We start from the raw sequence: 23,190 nt of genomic DNA on the forward strand, positions 1-23,190 counted from the left end.
CTTCCTTCCCACGGAGGTCCCAGAGCATCCCTGCAATCAGCTGCTTGGGCTCTCGGCGGGTCCTGACCCTCTCCTCACCTGTGTTCGTGGTCTGCCATCTTTTACCCAGTCAATTCAACGCTGATCTCATACGTTGTACTTTTTCAGTTTTGTAATACCAATTCGCTTATTTGTATAGAGAATCACTTTCCGTTTTTTATTAACTTTCCTTCCTCCTCCACCACACCCCATGCTCCTGCTCCCACTCTCTAGTTTGAGAGGGTGGTATCCTTCTATGATTTTGAATGCACTCAAACTCATGTTCCTTCTGTCTCAGACTCTTAAGCAGCTGAAACTGTAGGTGCTGCTTGAGTCTAGAGCAGAGCTTCTCAAGATGTGGGTTGTGATCCCTTTGGGGTCAAACAACCCTTTCACAGGGGTCACCTAAGACCATCAGAAGACACAGATATTTACGTTAGGATTCATACAGTAGCAAGATTACAAATATGAAGTAGCAATAAAAATAGTTTTATGGTTGGGGTCACCACAACATGAGGAACTGTTAAAGAATTGCAGCATTAGGAAGGTTGTGAACCGCTAGTCTAGAGTCTAGCTCTTCATTAACATTCTTCTTTTTTTCTTATGCATTTTATCTTATTTTATGCTAATTAAAATTAATTTATTTTAAAACTGTTATATGTTGATTACCGATCACCTTGACCATCTCTCTGCTTCTATTTTCATGTTTTCCTTTAGTTTTCAGCAACAATTTTCTGCTTCTTTGTCTTACAAGTTTTTATTATGTGCTAGAGATTATACATGAACTAACACAGGCTGCCACTGATGTTAATTGTTTCCAGGGACAGTTAGCTCTCTTTTCCTGTTATGCAGGAACTGAGTGGGACTGATTGCTGCAATTCTCCAGGCTGGATTATAGCTCAGGTAGAATCAATCAGCTTCTGGTTTCAAATGTCTGCAGGATAGTTCCTGTGTTTTGATTTGGTCTAGGCTCCTTTCTCTTTAGGAATTATTCTCCCAACACTGTGGTACTATGGGAGATTCCAGCATGGTTGCCTGTTTACATCTCCATTAACTCTTCTACATAGCCCAGAACTTAGTGACATCCTGTAATGGAAGCAGATCCTATGTTTGGGGTTAATCTCGTTTCTAGTCTGTCCCATAGCTTTATATAAAATTGCATTTCACTCATAAATTATTTTTTTAAAAACATCTTTTATGATGCTTGTCCTGTTCTGCATTATATAATGGGATGATGTCCATCTCTATTCCCTCTCATATGCCAAATATTAAGTTTCTTATTGATAGGGCCATGTGGCTGTTTGCTGCTTCTTCTTCTTCTTCTTCTTCTTCTTCTTCTTCTTCTTCTTCTTCTTCTTCTTCTTCTTCTTTTTCTCCTCCTCCTCCTCCTCCTCCTCCTCCTCCTCCTCCTCCTCCTCCTCCTCCTCCTCCTCTTCTCCCTCTCCTTCTCCTTCTTTTCGTCTTCCCCTGCCCCCCTGTGTGTGTGGTATGCTCATGTGCACTTGTGGGCACATGCATTAAGAGACTAGAGTACAGATTTGGCTGTTGTTTCTTAGATGCCATTTAGATGTCACCCACTTTGTTTTTTGAAAGGTCTTTCATTAGCCTGGGCCTTGTGAAGTATGCAAGGAAGCTTGGCCAGGGAGCCTCGTGGATCCACCTGTCTCTACCAGGATTTACATGAGTTCTGGTGACTGAACTCAGTCTTCTTGCTTGCAACATAAACACTTTATCGAGTTATTACTCCAGCCTCTCATTTAACTTTTTTCTACCCTCTATATGATCTAATAAATAAATAGATATTTAATAATTACTTATAAAATTTAAATATCTATTAGCTTAAATGTCTATGGACATGATAGATCTTATAATAGTTCTTCACTAGATTGTATAAGCATCCACAGAAGCTTATTCAAAGTTTGGTTTCTACTGTATTTCTACCAGTGACCTTGAGGTTTTTTTCAGAATAAATAGTTCACGGTCTCACTTTGGAAAAGCATGATTACTATTTTTTGTCTGTGTGCTATGGAGCATGCCGGGGTGGGGGCTGGGGGGTTTTCTCCTGTAATTTCTTGAGGACATTAAGTATTGAGTTACATATTAAGCATGATAGATACTAATTGAAAACTGTAGCGAACAAGATAAAAATGTGGATTCTCATCTTCAGGAATTCAAAGTTTTATCAGAATTATGAAATACAGGGCTAGAGGTATTGTTCAGTGGCAAGGGGCCTGACTAACATACATAACATCTTTGGTTTGATCCCCAGCAACGCAAATTATGTAACACATTGATAACCTCAGACATATGTATAGAGCAACATCAAATGTTGCCAATTGGTAAAAAGTGCTGAAACGTGAGAGACTGAGTAAGTGGAATAAACTCAATCAAAAGGGTTGGGAGCAAATGTTGAATACAGGAAGCCCTTGTAGTGGTATTGGAAGCGGGGAAGTTATTTCAAGTTGGAGAGAGCTCTTGAACAAAGAATAGGAGGGAGCTGCATATGTCTTTATCCTTTGTTTTAGAGGCATGAACAGATGCAAAATGTCTTGCCACTCTTCCAGGAAGCTGTAGCCTCTGCATTCAGTATGAGAGTGCATTACCAAGCTCCATCTAATGACAGCATTGCTGGTTCTACCACAGAACACAATGCCTTTACTCTAATTCTCAGAAATTCAACAGATACTGTCAACTTCTGCCCACTCAACTCACATTCTGTTGCTAAGCAGTTTACTTCAAGCCTAGATTATGTGATCTCTGTATCAATTTGTTTCGGATGCTATTTTGCAGCTGCCTTGATTCTGTACAGCACACGCATATTTGTGTGTAATCGTCATATTTGTTCTCACGCATATCCCAGCCAGTTGACTTCTGGTGTGCTGAATTTTGCTGTCTGAATTTTGCTGTTTGTGGGTGAAGTGGCCGCCTTTCAAGACCTGAATGATGTTCTGTCTTCAGGTTGTTAGGATGAGGGACTTGGAGAGAGGAGAATCCCACGTACCTGTTCTGCACAAATATCGGAAGTCCTCTGAGATTTAGTGAGCTGTGCACTGCTTCTCTTCAGCTCTTACTGCTTTTGTTTAGCACCAAGAGCCAAGCCTTTATAATTGCTCCGTAAAATAAATGGTAGAAACTGCTCTCACACAATTGTTTTATTTTTATTCCTAACTAGTATGATTCATATGGTTAGAAAGTTGAGCTATGTGATGAAAGATTAAAAAATCTTTTTCTTGTTTATGGATTTTATATAAAATGATTTTTAAAATAGAAAGGTAAGCATAAATGTAAGTGCGATTAGGTGTGTTTTAGTCACTCGAGCCAAAACATGTGTACTAACACATTCTGCAAATTAGCAAATTAATTTAGCACTGTGATAATCACATTGCATCTATACTGAAGCAGGGTTTTTTCTGTTCTCCAGCCTGGTACTCAGCTCACAAAGCCTCAGAAGTCATGCAGCTTCTCTTCTTGAACATTCTGCTCCCTGACATTGGCTTCCCAGATTCATCTCAAGAGATCAGTCACCTGTTTACCTGAGAAATCTCCAAGTATTTGTATGAGTTACTTAAAGCCACCACAGTGACCGATGCTTTTTGACCAAAATTGAGGTGCCTTTTAGTGAATTATATTATTGGCCAAATTTTTCACCTATCTCTGTAGTGATCAGACTGCCTTAGTTCACTTAGGGTACTGTAAAAAAAAATGACAAACATATTTTCTCCCAATGTTGGGAAGTCCAAGTTCATGATGCCAACAGATTCAACCCCTGGTGAAGATCTGTTTCTTATCTTTCCTTTAAGATTGAAACATTAATTTGCTTTCTCAGATCACCAAGTTTGTGTCTTCTTGGAAAGCACTATTGAGTGACTGACTAACATACCCCATGGAAACTTTTCAATCTATGGTCACATCATTAAAAGCACTTGGTTTCATTCTGGGCAGTGATGATGCACACCTTTAAACCCAGCACTTGAGAGGTAGAGGCAGTCAAATCTCTGTAAATTCAAGGCCAGCTTGGTCTACTGAGCGAGTTCCAGGACATCCAGGGCTATACAGAGAAACCTTGTCTAGGAAAAAGCCAAAACAAAAACAAAAAGAGTCCTTGGTTTCCCCTCTCCTCAAGTCCACTTTCAATGCCCTGTTTCATTTTCCCCCCTACACTGGGGAATTGAACCCAGGTCCTTATATACGTATGCTAGGCAAACACCCTACCACTGAGTTACAATCCCTAGCATTTCCTTTTCTTATAAAAACACAAATCTCATCATAGGACTTTCTCTGTGTGTTATCATGTAAACTCACAAAAAACTCATTTCTTATGCCCATCACTTTAAGGGGTGAAGACTTTAGTGTATTTTGTGAAGTGCAAACATCCCACACATAACATAATGCATCCACATGACTTTAGAGGCTCTTCTAATCCCCTATTAGAGGAAAAACTCTTTCACTTCTCATTGAAGTCAGTTATAGACATGTAGACTTCTTTGCCTGGTGATGTATTAGTAGAAGTCACAGAGTAGAATCAGCTTTGTTATTATTTAAATACATTGCTGTTAATTTTTGCAGCGCTGAGCCTCACAAATGCTAGGCAAGCACACTGTAATGGATCCACACAGCAGCCTGACAATTGCATTTGAAATGCTGTTGAGTCACCAGGCTGCCCTTCCGCACATGTAGCCTGGCCATCAGAGGAACATTTTGCAGCTGGACTTCAGGTCCCAGGGAGGCAGATTTCTCCTGGCTGCCATAATGCGAAGTAACAGCTGAGCCCACCCTGAAAATGATACAGAGAAGCAAATCTGCCCAGCTGTGCTCCTCTTAGACCAGCTCAACTCCAGGAAATCCACGGCCAAATAGCTGAAACCTCATAATTTTGAGGGGTTTTGTTGGATGACAGCACAATTGTCTTACTTCCTTCAAGTATATCTTATGCTCCACAGTGGAATCCGGAAATATTCCCACATGTATTCTTTTTACTTCTTTGCATATGAATTTCAAAGTGTATCTGCTTCGGGGTTGTTAATTTTAACATGGTTGCATTATAATTTTTTATTTGTAGATAGCAAAGCAATGAAAATTTGGATATTAATTTTGTGTTTGACTACCTTACTGAATTGTCTTACTGTTAATTGTCTGTTCAATATTAATAACAAAATGACTGTTTTATATAGATACTAAATTGCTAGAGTATATTAAAATTGATGCTTCTCTGTATTTAAGTCTAGCACCACATTTTTCCACTCACAATTACTTTACCTATGAGTTTATTTCAAGTCATCTTTTATGTAAGTGGACCATATCCTCAAATAGACTGTCTTAATCAAGTCTACACAGACATAATTTATGTGCAACAAAATCCACACATTTTCACTGTACAGTTTAATGAATCTTGACAAATGTATACAACTGGGTACCAGTGTAATCAAGACTCAGAATGTTTCAATTAGTCTAAAGGGATCCCCTGAGCCTCTTTGAAGTCAGATTTGGTCTTGAAAACCAAAGGGCTCATTGATTTCTTTTTCTGCTTCTATAGGTTAATTCTGTCTCTTTCAGAATTTGGTAAAATTGGAATGATATGGTACGCACTTCTGTGTGTCAGACTTTTTGGGTTTAATACATCATTTTTGCAATTAAACCATGTTGCTTGGTATGCTATTATTATTATTTTTAAATTATGGAACAGTATTGTATGTATAGATTTATCATAGTTTTATCATTATCCTAATCAATAGACATTTGGTATGTTTTTAGATTTAGATGAGAATGATAATTCATGTTTGTATCCTACTCTTGTTCCTGTAAAAAAAAATTTTCTAAAAAAATAAAGATTTGGGAGGGATATTTATTTATTGAGTATGTGGGAGGGTGGTTATGTGCACTATCTGTGTGTAGGTGAGCATGGAGGCCGGAAGAGGGTGTTGGATCTCTTGGAACTGGAACTATGGGCAGTTGTGAGCTTCCAGATGCGGGTGCTAGGAACTAAACCAGGGTCCACTGAGAGAGCAGTAAATACTTTTAACCATTAAGCAACTTCTCTAGACTCCAATAAAAGTCTTTTATTAGACATGCCGTGTGTGGTGGCTTGAATGAGAAAGGCCCCCATAGTCTCACACATTTGAATACTTGTTCTCTAGGGAGGACCACTACTTGAAAGGACTTGTTAGAAGTGACCCTGGGGGTGGGCTTTGAGCTTTCAAAAAGCCCATTCCAAGCTGAGAGTCTCTCTTCCTGCTTCCTGGGGATCCTATGTAGAACTCTCAGCTACTTCCCTAGTACTGTGTACACCTGCCTGCAAGCCACCATGCTTCCTGCCATGATAATGGACTAAACTTCTGAAACCAGAAGCAAACCCCAGTGAAATGTTTTGTACTATAAGAGCTGACGTCCCACGCAACCTAAGTCAGAGGCTCATTTTTGGTAAAAGGGGAGAAATGTAGGGCCCTGACCCCCATTTTGGGTAATGGTTGCCTTGCTTGCTGACCTTGACTTTGATATCCTCCCTATGCTAATCTCCTGCCAGGTTCTACCCTCCTGAATGCTTAAGGGAAGTTCCTTGTCTGTGTATCCTGTATATTGGGTGTTAACAGCTTAGATGCAAGATTGTAAAACATCAGTAGCAAACTTCTGCCCTCCGGGGTTCTCCCATTGTGCTGTAAGCCTGTGTTTAAGACCTCCTCCCTCCTTCAATAAACAGCATTAGGCATTAATGAAGAAGAAGAAGAGGAGGAGGAGGAGGAGGAGGAGGAGGAGGAGGAGGAGGAGGAGGAGGAGGAGGAGGAGAAGAAGAAGAAGAAGAAGAAGAAGAAGAAGAAGAAGAAGAAGAAGAAGAAGAAGAAGAAGAAGAAGAAGAAGAAGGAAAAGAGGCACATGGCCAATATCAGCCGCCTCAAATATTTGAGCTTAAAGGCTCCAAAAAAAAAAAAAAAAAGAGTTGTTTTGTTCATGGTGTAGCTTATAAGAGTTGCATTGGAGCTGGGCGTTGGTGGCACACGCCTTTAATCCCAGTACTTGGGAGGCAAAGCCAGGCAGATCTCTGTGAGTTCAAGGCCAGCCTGGTCTACAGAGCAAGATCCAGGACAGGCACCAAAACTACACAGAGAAACACTGTCTCAAAAAAATTAATTAATTAAAAAAAAAGAGAGTTGCCTTGGTCATGGTGTGGTTTCACAGCAATACAACACTGCCTAAGATGCCATGTCCCTTAAATGTATATGAAATATTAGAAAATTGCTGAATTGTGAGATAGCTGTGTGCATTCTTCAGCTTTCTGTTGCAGTGATATAGTACCTAACAGAATCAACTTACAGGAGGAAAGGGGTTTGTTTTTATTGTTTAATTTGGGTGTTTTGAAATTGGCTTCTGATTTTAGAGATTTCAACTCATGGTTGAAGTCTGTGGTGAGGCATTGTATCATGGAGCTGGAAGCCTGTGAAGAAAAATCCTCTAACTGCAAGGTGGGCAGGAAACAAAGAGACAAAATACCCATCTGGAGTCCCAGTATCCTAACTTCCTCTGATCAAGGCCCATCTGCTAATATTCCCAAACCATACTACACTGGAGACCAAGTCTTCTCATGGCCTTTCAGCCTAATGCATGACAATGGACTTTATTACTGTATTTATTTTATTTTGTTTGTGTTGTATATGGAGGGTGGAGAGCACAGCATGCATGCCATGGCATGTGCATGAAAGTCTTGAACACATGGAGATCTGTCTGCTTTGGCCTCCAGAGCTGGAATCAAAAGCATGAGCCTTCATACTTGGCCATTTTCTTCTTAAGAAAAATATCCCAAGGTCACTTAGATTTTTTTTTTTAAGTTATGGCTATGATTTTTTTGGATTAATTAGGTTCAACTTAGGGTTTTGTTTTGTTTGTATACAGAGTAAAGTATGACTTAAGTTTTACCTGAAAAAGTAAAACATTATTTATTGTCAAGTTTTACTGAATTTTCTTGGCAACTTTGAGATAATCAAATAGATACTAATCCCATAGGGGAAATTTTGGGTTGTATTCTCTGTCAGTTTCATTGATTTGCCCATCTATATGTGGCTATGTGCTCCAACTTTCTGATGTTTTGAAATCAAGTAGCTTCATTTCTCATATTTTTTATTTTTATTTTATTTATTCATTTTTACCTTTTTTCATTTCTTTGGAATCTGTAATATATGTTATATGTGCATGGGTACATGAAGAGGCCAGGGGGCAACATATGGAGTCTGTTCTCTCTTTCTACCTCATAGTTCTTTGGGGTCAAACTCAGGTCATCAGGCTTAGCAGCACATGCCTTTACCTGCTCAGACATCTTAGCTGGCCTTTTCCTACTTCTTAATTTAAAAAAAAAAAAGTTAAAATAACTCTCTGGGTCTTTTGTTTTTTCTTAGGAAATTTAAAACAGTTGCAGCAATTTTTATAAAAAGTATAGTTGTAGATTTGATTTGTATTACATTGAGTCTATTAATCAACTTATAGAGAATTGAACCTGAACATTTAGTCTTCCAGTATGTTAACAAATACCTGCTAATTTAGGATTTCTTTAATGGCTTTTCTCCAGTGGTCAGTTCTTTTTAGTTACATTTCCCAGTAAATTTTAAGGTTTCAGTTAGTTTTCTAAATTTATTCTTAATTATCTCTTCATTTGGATATCACTATAAATGGTATTGTTTTATCAAGGTTAATTTTCTTTGTTTATTGCTAGCCCAGATTAATATAATTAAAGTATCTTGATGTGGCTCACACTATGTTGCTAATTTTGCTTATAAAGTCTAGTGGTTTTTTATAGATGAACTAAGTATTTTCTAAAGAGATGGTTCTATTGTGTTTGAATGAAGAAGACTTGCCAACTTGCCAATCTGTAGTTACAATCTGTGTGCTCCCCCTTTGCCCCCCCTTACTCAATTTTTTTCACTGTATAATTTTCTCTGTGGGAAGGTATTTAATTGGAATTTTAATTTCCTTAACAAATATAGGGAATTTTGGCTAATTGGCTCCATGAGTCTGTATTGTAAATCTGTGGGGCTTGGAAAAAGAGAAATCTCTCGCTGTTGATTTGGAATCCCACAGCCTCATGCAGTGGACTGGTGCCCAAGCATAGCCACACTGCCAACTCTGAATTCCTGTCTGTCTAGTAGAAACATCCTCAACTAATTCTATTTTTCTATTTCTTCTTCAGTTTGTTTTGCAATTTATGTCTTTGTAGAAAATTTGTTAGGTTATTAGAATTATTATAACATGTTTTAAAGGAATATCTTGTTCTCTCAGTGGTTACATTATTGCTGGCATTTTTTTTCACAATTTTTGGTCTTGATAATAAGAGTTAGCCCATAGTTTGGTTATTGTTCAGTGTAGTTGGAGTTTGACTACATTAATCTTATTAGAAAACAGGCTTTTCCCCTGCTTTTAATTTTTATTGATTTTTTTTTTAATTACTTGTCGCTGCATATCGTATGTTGAGTATATTCCCTGTCGCCCGGGTCTTCCTGGGCCTCCTTTTCTCCCCCCCCCCCCACCAGCTCACTTTTGTCCTCTTGTTTCCCAGACAATTTCAATGAACTTTAACAAGCATGATTTTATGTGACCTATGAAGCCGAGAGACGTCAAATGAGAGCCAGCATATGCTCTTCGTCTTTCAGAGACTGGATTACTTTGCTTAATCTGATCATCTCCTGTGACATTCATTTTTCAACAAACGACATAACTTCATTCCCTTTGTGCTGAAAACTTTGTTTTCCCATGCTTCTGTTGTTGGACTCTGACTTCACTTTTTTCTTTTTTTTTTTTAATTTCTGCTTTACTGTTTTTACGCTTATTAGATTGCACTTTCCTTTAGCAGGCTCGTCTCAGTTAGGGGTTCTAGTGCTATGAAGAGACACCGTGACCACAGCAACTCTTATATTGAAAACATTTTACTGGGGCTGGCTTACAGTTCAGAGGTTTAGCCCATTATCACCATTGTGGGAATCATGGCAGCATGCAGGTAGACATGGTGCTGGAGAGATAGCTGAGAGGCCTACATCTGGATCAGCAGGGAGAGAGAATGACACTGGGCTTGCCTTGAGCATCTGAAACCTCAAATCTCAACCCCAGTGACACACTTCCTCTAACAAGGCCACACCCACTCCAACAAGGCCACACCTCCTAATAGTGCCACTCCCTATAGGCCTGTGGAGGCCATTTTCATTCAAACTACCACAAGCCTATTAATGGGAAATCTTAAATTATAGATTTTTTAAATCTGTGTTTCTTTTCTTTTTTTCCTTACTTCTCTTTCTCTTCTTTTTCCTCTCTCTCTCTCTCTCTCTCTCTCTCTCTCTCTCTCTCTCTCACACACACACACACACACACACACTCATACATATATATGCACATATATATACATATATGTACACACACACACACACACACACACACACACACACACACACACTCATACATTTATATTTGACAGTGGGAACAGGATCTCATTGTTACTGGAAACTTTGGGTAGCCCATATTGGGTATCACGTGTTCCCAGGGAAATTAAAAATTGAAGTTCCCTCTCAGGGTTCTCAGTCTAATTAATTAAAACATTTTAAAACTGACTCAGAAGGGTGCTTGAGGACAACTATGCTAGAGTTTGAGGGAAAAGTAGCTGAACAAGCACGCTGGAGATCTCTGCAGCTTCAGGATATTGGAGAGGAAAGAGATGAAGAGAAAACCCATGTCGCTGGAGTTAGGCTTCCATAGTTTACACTGGAGGTCAGCCACATGGTGGACAGACAGTCACATTGGTGGGTGAGTAGACAGTCTCAAAGTGCTAAGGGAGCATGCCCCAGCATAGGCCAGTATCTGAAAAAGTAAAAATGTAAGAATCAAAAAGGAAGAGGTGGGACTCAGAAAGGCAGACAGATCTAACAGAGCCTTATGGTGGCCTTGTAGGGAATATAACCAGTGTGAGTTACCTGGGAAGGAAAAGTACAATATCTCTTTCAAGGGATAATTAACTCCTCCCACTTCTTTAGCATGGATTAAGGTGAATTAGCCTTCTTAAAAGGTGATCTCTTGACTAGGTGATTTACTGGCCTGACTGGATTAACTCTTCAGGAAGGAGATAATGACATGTCTCCACTCAGATGAAGATTCGGTTCTTTGCTCTTGGAGGAAATACATTTCCTTAAAGGGCCTCAGCATAGACTTTTAGTGTTACTGTAATGCTGTTATGTTATGTATGGCTGTCCTTGAATATTTTTCTCCTATTTCCACCAATGTCACCAATAGCTGGGATTATGAGCATTTGATACCAAGGCTCATCCCTTTCTTTTTCTAATGTAAGAATTTAAAGATTTGCATTTTCCCATAATTTTGTCTTATGGATTTTATTATCTTGTTTTTTTAAAATTTTTAGATTTTAGTTCATATTTTTATTTTTTTATTTTTGTGGTTTTGATCTATATTTATTTTCATCTATGATATTTAATTTCTAAATAATTTAGGGCTGTCCTTAATGTATTAATATTTTTCATTATTGAGTTCTAATTTAATATGGATGCAGTCAGAAGACATGATCTATAATATATAGAAGCCCATTTTGGCATAAAAATGCTGTCTGGTAAATGGTCCATTTATTTTTAATCATATGCACTTTTTATTTTGCATGGTGTCTCACTCACTGTTCTATTGCCACATGGAAACACCATGACCACAGCAACTTTTATAAAAGAAAGCATTTAATTGGGACTTACAGTTTCAGAGGTTTAGTCCATTATCATCATGGTGGGAGACCATGGCGGTATACAGACAGACATGGTGCTGGAGAAATAGCTGAGAGTTCTGCATCTGGATCCACAGGCAGCAGGAAGAGAGCGACACTGGGCCTGGCTTGTTCTTTTGAAACTTCAAAGCCCACACCCAGTGACACAGTTCTGTGGTGATATTTTATTTGTATGTTAATAATAAAGTTTGCCCGGAGATCAGAGGACATAGATAGCCAGTCATAAATAAAAGTCAGGCGGTGGTAGCACACACCCTTTATCTGATCACGTGGCAGGCAGAGTCTCTGTGCGTTCAAGGACACAGCCAAGTGTGGTGACACAGGCCTTTAATCCCAGTACCAACCATAGAGACCTGGAGGACTGTACAGACAGGCAGTGATGAGGAAGTGAGGTGGCTGGGCTAAGAGCCAATGAGAAGGCACAACAGCAAGGCAATAAAGGCACAGGTTAGACAGGAAGAAGCTGGTTCTCCTGGGAAGTTACGGCAGTGTGTTGAGCTAAGGTTAGTTGGTGGCTATTCCTGTTTCTCTGATCTCTATGGATTTCACCCCTGTATTTGGTTCTGTGTTTCTTATTTAATAAGACTGTTTAGAAATCCATCTACAATTGGTGCCCACATGGCAAGAATTCATGAAAAAACCATTGGTGGCCTTACAGGCCAGAGTTTACAGGCCCCTGGCCAGGCCAGAGCTACAAGAAATCCAGCTACATGAAGATGGAGATGCTTGTGGTCAGATCTCCAACTCATGTGGCTGGAGTTACAAGAGGCCGGAGCTGCAGGTGGCTGGACTGCTTGTGGGTTTATAGACCCCTGACTCAGGCCTGAAATGGCTCAGGCCAGAGCACATGGCTAGACTTTAGCTTTTAGCTTTTTTTTCTTTTTTCTCCTGGTAAGTAGTAGTTCTCTCTCTCTCTCTCTCTCTCTCTCTCTCTCTCTCTCTCTCTCTCTCTCTCTCAATTCCCATCTCAGACTACAACCATGCTAGGCAGCTGCTTTGAAATTCCCTCAGACTTCTACTGTTCTACACAGATTTGGTAAGTGAATTAAGATATCAGATATATTAAAGGTAAAAACTAGTTAAAAGGGAAAAATTTTTCCCACATTAAAAAATGGGAAATATCTTTACAGTACAAGTAAATTGGTTTCTGATAATACATTAGGCAATCTGAAAATGGAACAATTACATGAGAGGATAATTAATGTTGATGGGATGTATGTAACATTAGTTATACATATTTGTGTAATTATCCTTATTTTACTATTTAAAAAGTTGGTCAATTTAAGTGCCAAGATAAAGGCTTTAGAAAAACCTGTTAAAATGAATTATAGAGAATTTCAGACTCAGACAGAAGAATTTAAAGGTGAAATTATTTCAGGATTGAATTATAGGTTACAGAGAGACAGCTTGTTTTCAAACAATCAAACTTAATTTATCTGGTAGCCATACAGGAACTACCTGCTCAAGGGTATATACAAGCTAACTGGACTCCAGTGGAAATGTTAGATTTAAGGAGATTTAAGGAAGCTATAGTATCCTATGGCATGCATTCTCCATTCATAAAGCAAATGTTAAACTCGTGGTCAACTTGTAATAGGACCTCAGGACCAGAAATAATTGGTAACTGGTGTCCTGGAACCCGGAGCACAGTTACAGTGGAAAACTTGGTTTAAAGATGAGGCTAAGACAAAAGAAAATCAATGTAGAGCTAGAGGTGTGCAAATTTCCCAGGATTAGCTTCTTGGAAAAGGACAATGTGCTGATATACAAAGACAATGCTTATATGATAACCAAACCTTAATTCTATGCCACATGGCAGCCATGAACGCATGGGACAGAATAGAGGAAGCAGGAAAGAGAATTGCATCATTCACAAAAGTTGTACAGAATGCCACATAATCATTTATGGATTTCTTACAAAGGCTATCTTCAGCAGTAAATAGAATGATACCAAATTCAGAAGCTATACAGATAATAATTGAATATTTAGCTTTTGAGAATGTGAGTGCAGCATGCAAAAGAATAATCAGGCCATTAAAGGCAAAATCTGCACCCTTAGAGGATTGGCTCAGGGACACAATTAATGTTGATTCTCATGACCATGATGACATGTGGATAGGAGAAGCAATTGCAAAAGGCTTGAGGAAAAATGTCAGATGTTTTGGGTGTGGAAAACAATATCATTTGAAAAGGGAGTGTAAATAGGGCATTCCTAGAAAGAATGTTTATTCAAGGAACAATGGCAACAGAATGCCTCTCCCTCTGGATTATGCAGAAGGTGTGGTAAGGGTAAACATTGGACCAGCAAATGTAGGTCAACAAGGGACAGACAAAGTAATCCTTTGTCTCTGTCCTAGGGAAACTACCAGAGGGGCCTCATGTAGAAAATTCAGGTCAGACCTTTCCTAACATCATAGAAGAGCAATTAAATAACCAAATGCTTACTGGATAAACCAGGCTGCTTGGGGTGATAGAACAGCTGTAGCAGAGAGAACAGAAAATTCAGGAGAAACCATAAAGCAATTTTTTTGGCAAACATCTATAAATGAACAAAGACCAAAATTAAAAATATGAATAAATGACATTTTCTTGGACAGTTTAGTACCAGAATTTTGGCATCCAACATGGCCTCTTCAGGAGGTAAATGTTCAGCTGTTAGGGATTGGAACATTATCTAAAGTGAAACAGAGTGCAAGATGGCTCGAATGTATAGGGCCAGAAGGACAGAAAGGAAAATTAAAAGCACATGTGGCTAACATAACTATGAACTTATAGGGACATGATCTATTACAACAATGGAACACTCAGATTAACATCCCTCCAACCTCAGAAACAAATCATAAACTCGCATATGTTTCTGAGAGAAATATTAGAAGATATTATTCTAAAGAGTGGTCACTAGCCATCCAGATTGTACAAGAACAGGGCACAACAACTGCTGATCTTTCAAGGACACCAACAGCTCTACCTGTAAAATTGTTAACAGACAAGCCTGTATGGGTTCAGCAATGGCTTTTAACAACAGAGAAACTGCAGGCCTTGGAAGAACTGGTACAAGAGCAGTTAAATGCTCAGCATATTGAAGAATCAACCAGCCCTTGGAATTCTCCTGTATTTGTTATTTGAAAGAAATCTGGTAAATGGAGAATGGAAACAGGCTTATGAGCAATTATCAAAATAATCCGATGAATGGGCTCTCTACAATCTGGAATTCCTTTGCCTACTTTATTACCTAAAGGATGGCCTCTTATATATCAATTTAAAAGACTGTTTCTTTTCAATACCCTTACAAGAAAAAGACAGAGAAGATTTGCCTTCATGGTACCTATTTATAATAGTTCTCAGCCTGTTAAGATGTAACAATAGAGGGTCCTCCCCACAGGGAATGTTGAATAGCCCAACCCTGTGCCAATATTTTGTACAACAGCCATTGGAAGTAATATGTAAAAAATTTCCTAAATCTATAATTTAATCATTATATGGATGATATTTTACTAGCTGACTCAAATGCAGATACATTAGAAAGGCAATAAAGGTGCAGGTTAGACAGGAAGAAGCTGGTTCTCTTGGGAAACTACGGCAATTTGGTGAGCTAAGGTTAGTTGGTAGCTATTCCTATTTCTCTGATCTCTATGGCTTTCACCTCTGTATTTGGTTCTGTGTTTCTTATTTAATAAGACTGTTTAGAAATTCGTCTACACAGTTCCTCCAACAAGGCCACACCTACTTCAGCAAGGCCATGCCTACTCCAACAAGGGCACACTTCCTAAGCCTTCTCAAGTAGTGCCACTCTCTAATGATTAAGCATTCAAATATATAAGCCTATGGGGACCATTCTTATTCAAATCACCACACATGGGGTGTCCTGTGTCAGTTAAGACTGGTTGATTTAGAATGCTGTGTCTGTTGCCCACATTCCCCCAAGGAAAGCTTTGCTATCCCTCTTGAGACATTCCCATATAGGAAAATGGCTTTGTCAATTTCCCATGTGCCTGAAGTCTTTCAATCCCTTGGCATGGCCAGATTAGCAATATATCTTTATTCAGGTCTTCCTCTACTCCCTACATCTCCCCTTTCTTATTTCTTAGATGTTTAAGACGGATGGATCTTCATACTTGCTCCAAGGATGATTCATTGCAATGCCGGACACCAGACTATAAAGTATATAAGAAGGAAGAACATAAGAGCTATGCTCAACTAAAACAAAAGCAATGTTTTAATAAGTTAAAGAGATTAAGTCCTTGAAGCTCATTGATTATTGTTTTTGCAGTATTAATAAGAAAATCAATCTTATCATAAGCCCTTTTCTAAGATATGCTGGCATAATTGGTCAAATACCCAGGAGGTGGGCCACAGTTAATTCCCAAATACACCTTCTTGTTTTATGGAGCTGCTGACACACATGTCTTGGTAATCCATGTTGCATATTAAATCCTGTCTAAATTGCTAAAGAGCTGAAAGGAGTTCATTGGGATTCCAGAGGATTAGAATAGAACCCTCCCAAATAGGGAGAGGGGCCGTTCATTTTCTCTAAACTGGTATGGAAGAATGTGACCAAGCTACTGGATGAAGAGGCAGTGGCCTGGAGATAAATGTCCAGTAGGCTTGTCTCTTGACCAGACTTACCTGCATAGATATGATTACCAGACACTTCAGAAAAACAACCTTTGGTCATTTTTCTACGCCAGACTTCTTCACACCTGGAATCTGGATCTTCACTGGACCAAAAGTGACTCTTTTACCTTTTAGGGGAAGGTAGAAGCTACCCTTGTGCCCCCACATCAGCATGAGTAATAGGTCAAACCATTTTCCCATCATGACATCTGCTCATAAGCGCCTTTGGTTTTATCAACCTCTCCTCAAGCAAACAAGGGCTTTGGAGCAGCAGTGAGATGAAGTTCTGTAAGGCATTGTTCAGAGGACTAGTGAGGGTAGGGAAATGCTCCCCCTTTTGTTTTTCTAAATGTTGTTTGAGACATCTGTGGGACCTTTTTACAAGCCCCAGTGGGTTGTAATGAATGTCAGGGTTGTGAATTATTTCATGTGGAGCAGGAAACTTTTAAATGCAAAGGAGATATGAGAGGAGCATTGTTGTCCCTGGACAGCCCTTATATGGTACGTGCACCTTCCCCCCCACATGAACAATAGGCGCTCCCTTCCTCCTTTAGTATGGCCAGCTTCCTCAAGGACAGCAGTGGAGCCACACCTTGAAAATGGCTTCTTTGATAGACTTGTGTCTCTTAACAATCCCATCAGCATTTTGAAAAGTCCTTTGTTTCCTAATTCCCTTTCCTGTCTGGGGATCAGCTGCAAGAAGCCCTGTGGCCTGCAAGCCATAAAGTGAGGACATTAGAGATCCAAGGTATGGTTGTAGCAAAGATTTTTATTGTCCATATGAGGAAGAGTACAGCCAAAGGCAGCTGAAGGAGTCCAGAGCAGGGAGAGAAAATAGTTCCCTGGACATGGACAACAGAGCGAACTGAACCATGAGTGGGGTTGGCAGCTGGGGGTGGGAGTGGGGGACAACAGAGAGGGGGCCAAAAGAAAGTGCATGGCTGAAATGGCAGGGTTATGTAGGAATGAGAAGCTGCGGGGAAGGGAAGCCCATGAGCTGGAGGAGTTTAGGGTAGGAACCAGGATTCCAGCATGGACTCTGGAACAGGTATTGACTATGCTGAGAGAGCCTGGAGCCACCATGTGCTTGGGTATGCTAATAGGTACCACAGTTAGCCATTTGTCCCAAGTTTCTTCTGGATGAGACAGCAAGAGCTGGGTACAATTTTTCCAGGCCCTGGTGAATCTCAGTGAGAGACAAGTGATACTTTTCTGTGTTTTGTTTGCTTTTACTGAAAAGTGAGTCGGGTTGCTCACAAGCCAGGTAGCTGGTAAACTTGTCAAAAATTTTCTTTCTGGCTGTGCCTCCCTCAGGGTTGTCTTCAAGAGCCAGGCTACAACAAGCAGCTTCCACATGTTCCTGTCCCACCCACCAGCCCAGCAGTGGCTGTGGCACCAAGGCAAGGAGCAATGGCAACTGTTTCTGCCTACAGGTTGGCTTTCTTCCATGTGCCATGCTCCTGGGCCCTGGCTCTGCAGTGCGGGCCTTTGGAAGGGGAGAACTCAGCAGAAGTCTGCTCACAGTCCACATAGCCAAGCCATCTAGGCAAGCTCCTCGCAGGCAGAGCTCCATTTCTGTTGTATCTATCACCTATGCCCGTTACTGATGTGTTAGTCACCTGACACCTGCATGCTTCCCTGAGATCAGGGCAGGCCTCCTGTACACAGCCCATGAATCAGTGTGGCTATACTGGTCATTTAACTTTCTCAATTCCCTAAAATCTTCCCCAAAGCACTAATACATAACACTGATCTCTAGATTTTACGTATCTGAAAAATCCCTTTGAAAGCACTAAAATATAAGTACTTGTATTTTAGATCTACTTGTTATTTTACCAATTCTGTCCTGAGAGAACCTGAAGAGATAGGGAGCAAACATAAAAAGTATGGATATTAAGGGGACAAAGGGATGGAGGAGCCAGGAGCCCCAGGGAGCCCCAAAGGAGAGCCCCTCATTGGAGCTGTGCCCTGGGGCTCTAATGTAAGTTTTAAGCGGGTTCATTTAAGATTTTGGCCTTCTCTTCCACTTGGCCAAACTGATTTGCACAGCAGCAGCATTGGTCACTGAGGAGAAGACAGGAGTCCTCCTGTCCCCTCTCCTGCCCGGCAAGAAGAGGGCTTGCCAGTTCTGTAGGACAACTGAGGCTAGGGAGGTGAGCTGCGCTTTGTGCCATTGTAGGGCCAAGGTTGATTCCTGGATGGTGTCTGCCAGCTGAGTGGATGTCCGCTGGAACAGATCTAAACCTTGGCCCACCCTGACTGGGCTAGTATCAGCTCCTGAAGCTACAAACTTATTCCACTCATGACCTGAGCACCATAGCCTGCTGCTTTCTGTGTGGGACTTGGAAGAGAGTTTCAAGTTCTTCCTTGGTGTATAGGGTGAGTTGAGGAAGGGAGTAGGGTAAGGAATCAGGTGCCACATGGAAATAACTGTCTGTGAGGACCCTAATAAATAATTCACAATTTCGATTTATGACATGATAATTACCACTATGGAATATGAAAGTGTATGCACTTTCCTTTCATTAAAATTAAAAGCCGGGCGGTGGTGGCTCACTCCTTTAATCCCAGCACTCAGGAGGCAGAGGTAGGTGGATCTCTGTGAGTTCGAGGCCAGCCTGGTCTCCAAAGCGAGTTCCAGGAAAGGCGCAAAACTCCACAGAGAAACCCTGTCTAGAAAAACAAAATCAAAAAACTAAACAAAACAAAAAATTAAAAACTCCAAAATATTTTATTTAAAATATAAATGTACAACATAACTGCCAGACTTCCAGACAAAATTAGAAGTATTCAATCCATTACCTTTCTGAAACCAATCAAAAGTTCTTAGATCTTTAATGGTTTTCTGCCCTCAATAATAAGTTTTTCCACCAGTGCAATTAGCTAGATCAAGATGAACTGAAAAAGTATAACAACAGGTACATTGAGCAAAGGAACTCTAGGGTGGGATCTCTGGTCCCAGAGAACAAGGCCACACCCCTGAACTAAAGTAGGGCGATTTTGCAGGTTGTAGGTGAGGGGTGATGATGTGACCACCACAAGTTGAGTTTGTGCCCAAGGATGGTCCAAAGCTGAGTGATCAGGTGGGGACTTGAGCAGCTTGGCACCTCAGGGGAGAAAGTTGCAATAGCGACCAAGAATGTGGAGCTGGGCTCTTTGGTGCCTTTCCTTTGTTTGGAGACTCTGAGTGGGTGGGGGAACAGGCTTCCAGGACCATGCAGGGGTGAGCCAGGGGCTCCAACTGAACAATATTTAGTAACTTCTTGAAGTTGTACTGTCAGAAAAGGATATACTTGGAGAAGAAGGAGGAGGAGGAGGAGAAGAAGAATCCAGTAGTATGTCTTAGTACTAAAATTATTTTTTAAAATAGATCCAGAAGAGAAAATGGCAGTCCCTAAAGACCATGAAACAAAATAACTTAGACAGGTGGCCAGTAGGAAAAAAAAATCTTTTTTTTTTTTTTTTTTTGTTTTTTGTTTTTTCGAGACAGGGTTTCTTTGTGTAGCTTTGGGCCTTTTCCTGGAACTCACTTGGTAGCCCAGGCTGGCCTCGAACTCACAGAGATCCTCCTGCCTCTGTCTCCCGAGTGCTGGGATTAAAGGCGTGCACCACCACCGCCCGGCAGAAAAAAAATCTTAAAGTTCTGTTTCTTAGGTAGTATTTACATCGAAGAGAAACTTTTATACAGGCTGAGAATAATATATATTCAAGGGTAAAACATATTTTTCCTTTGGATCACCTAAAACTAAACCTTAAAGTATATTTCAGATGACTAAAAATATAGCCAAGTCTGTCCCAATATGACATAAAAGGCAATGGACAATTATAAAATATTTTAAATTAGCAGTAGTAAATTGTTTACATCAAATATGTTTACAAATAAAACCAAAACAAAAGTCTCAGAGTATACAAAATGTGCCTTTCAAAATATTTTCTGTATGTAATGTAAGAAAACTTTGCTCATAATTTACTGGATATACATAAATGATTTAAGTAATAAAAGAATTTCTGTTTCATGTAAAGGTCGTAGCTTGAGTAAAATAAAATCCACTAAGAATGAAAAGCCAAGTCCACTTTCTGTTCCCTAAGAGAGCTTCTGTCTAATAAGCGGATTCAAGTTACACTTGAAACACTTCTTTCTTCATAATGCCTTTGCCCAATGACGTCTACTCTGGTCCTTAATACAACTACATTTTACTCATTTGTTTCAAACACTGAGAATAAGATGTACTCTTCATTTAAACAAAAACTACTCTTCTGCCAGATTCCCAGGTATGTAGAAACTATAATACACTTCAGAGAGCGTAGGTGGTTTCCTGTGCTTCAGTTACTCCCAAATCCCCACACAGAGGCTTTTAATATTAATTACAAATGCTCTTTTCTCAGTACGACCTGTCCATCTTGCTTCTTTCTGCATCTGCTGGTGACTCCACTCTTCTTTCTCCCAGCATCCTCCTAGTTTGGTTGCCCCACCTACACTTCCTGCCTGGCTACCAACTGTAGAGGGGCCCCAAAACAGCTTGACCACACAGCCACTGTGACAGGCTCAGGGGCCTAGACACAGCTTCTGTGACAGGCTTACTGGCAGGCAGCACCCAGACCCAGGAAAAGCCTTAAGCTGACACCACCCAGGGATCCACCCAGGGATGAGGAAGTACCTGACATCCCAAGCATTCCAACCTTTAGATAAGGTAGCCGGATGTCGCTGAGTCTAGTACACACCTGTTTTGTTTTACGGATACCCCTAGATAAATGTCTGCCAATCAGGGTCCTGAAAACCCTGGAAATCCTCTCACCCCAACCTCTGCTATGATAAAGACCCTACCCTGCCTGGGCTCAGGGCTCTCTGCTCTCACCGCTGCGTTTGGATATCCTTTTGTAAGTGCCTGCAGGTATGTGAATTTGATTTGTAGAGACGACATGGGTCACTCCCATGGGACCAGCACGAGGCTGGCGTCTTTTTGGTTTTGGTTTGGTCTCCAGGCTCCAGGAGAGCTGTTTTGTTGTCTTGTATGTTGTAAAAAGTTTTGTTTGCCTTTCTGTTGGAATGCCCTACCTATATGAATGTGTGACTGCACGAGAAATGTGGCCACATGTTTGAGTGTTCTATGCCTGGGCTCGTATGTGCGTCATGACTCCGGATGGCAGCTGTGCATGGATGACAGCCTTTGGGGCCGGATGGCCAGAGGAATGGGACGGAGGGTCCCTCTGCTTGGTCTAGGACAGACTAAGAGTGCCCCCCTCATTGCTTTCTTGCTCTGTGAGGGAACACACAGCAGCAGGTCCGGGAGCGCACTGATGTGGTGCCACAGGTTGGGTGAGGGTCAGCCAGACCAAGCGGCTGGGCTCTGGGACCGGCCATGAGCACCGCAGGACTGGACCCAAAAGGTTCGAAGTCAGGCCCCTGCGCGGGGAGCCTTATGGTAGAGACTTTGTGCTACAGCTCAGAGGCCTTGAGGAGCTCAGAGCATGTCTGAACCCGGCCAGGGGGCTGGGGGAGAACTGTCCCTTCAGGGTCACATCCGAGGAGTGGCCTACAGGCCTGGGGCCCCGCCCGGGCCTGGAGTCACTTTCAGTCTGCTGCTCTCCTCCTGCACTTGAGAATCTGGGTTTCACAACAATCTTTTGTCCCCATGCTGTCCGCTGTCCACTTCTGTCCCACGCGAATGGGTGGGTCTCCCAGGACCTGCCCTGGGGGCTGCCCATTAAACCTGAGGGAAGGTTGGCTCCCAGGATGGAGTGGAGCCTCACTGCCTATGTATGGTTCTTAAGCTACAGTGGCTGTGTTATAATGCTTTGATCATTCAGATTCAGTAGATTATAAATATTTGTCATCATTTAAAAGGGTATGTTATATTGATTAAAAAAAAGAAAAATTACTGCTAGTTTCAGATGCTTCTTGTTGGTACAATGTTGAATGACGCAAATTTAGAGTTACTCTTGTTAGAGTATATGCATGTATTTCTGTTCTTGTTTAAAATACTGTAGCTTTACAATATATTCTCAACTATTGCAGGAAATCACAAGAAAGATTTTGCTGAGAGTTTCTATGCTTAAAAAAGGCAGAAAGAAATTTGTCTGAAGTAAATGTCTGAACGAACTGAGGGTACATGGGAGGTTATAGAAGGTCAGAAGGGGTCTTATGGAAGGTTGTAGAAGGTCAGGGAATGTGAGCTATGCTTGCTGCGGTTTCTTATACCTGCAAATACTGAATTTAAAAGTTAATTCTGGTTGGTTTTCATTTTAAAATTAGCTGACGATTCTGCAAACTCATGTTAAAAATGTTTATGTTAAAAATGGAGATATTCACATATGTGTGTATGTATTGGACACGTTTGTGACTTGGATTTAACTATATGTATGAATGTAAGCTAGCTTTAACTGTATGGATGTGTATGTAACTTGGATCCAACTGTGCGTATGTGTGCAAGTAATTATTGTTTAGAAAAACATGTTCTAAACAGCAACCACGTGGCTTTCCTCCAGCAACTTTGACCAGTCAAAGCAACTCTGTGGTTTCTTCCATGGGATCAGCATAATTTAGTTACTTGATACAAAATAGGAAAATATACTCAATTTGTGTTTTAAAAAAGCTGAAACAGAGTGGATTTGTCTTCAGAAGCTAGGAGAGGAAGGGAAATTTTGGAAGGCCTTGGATGAAAAGGAAAAGGAACACATAATTTAGCTATGTTTCCAGTAATGAGGTTGGGCAACTAGGCATTAATGAGGAAGGTGATCCTCCTCAGAGTGATCAGCTGGCCTCAGAGGGAACAGAGGTGAGGACCCTGTAGTCCTGGGGCTGGCCATCAGCA

This window comes from Peromyscus maniculatus, chromosome 3 (genome assembly GCF_049852395.1).
Source record: "Peromyscus maniculatus bairdii isolate BWxNUB_F1_BW_parent chromosome 3, HU_Pman_BW_mat_3.1, whole genome shotgun sequence".
Lineage (NCBI taxonomy): Eukaryota > Metazoa > Chordata > Mammalia > Rodentia > Cricetidae > Peromyscus > Peromyscus maniculatus.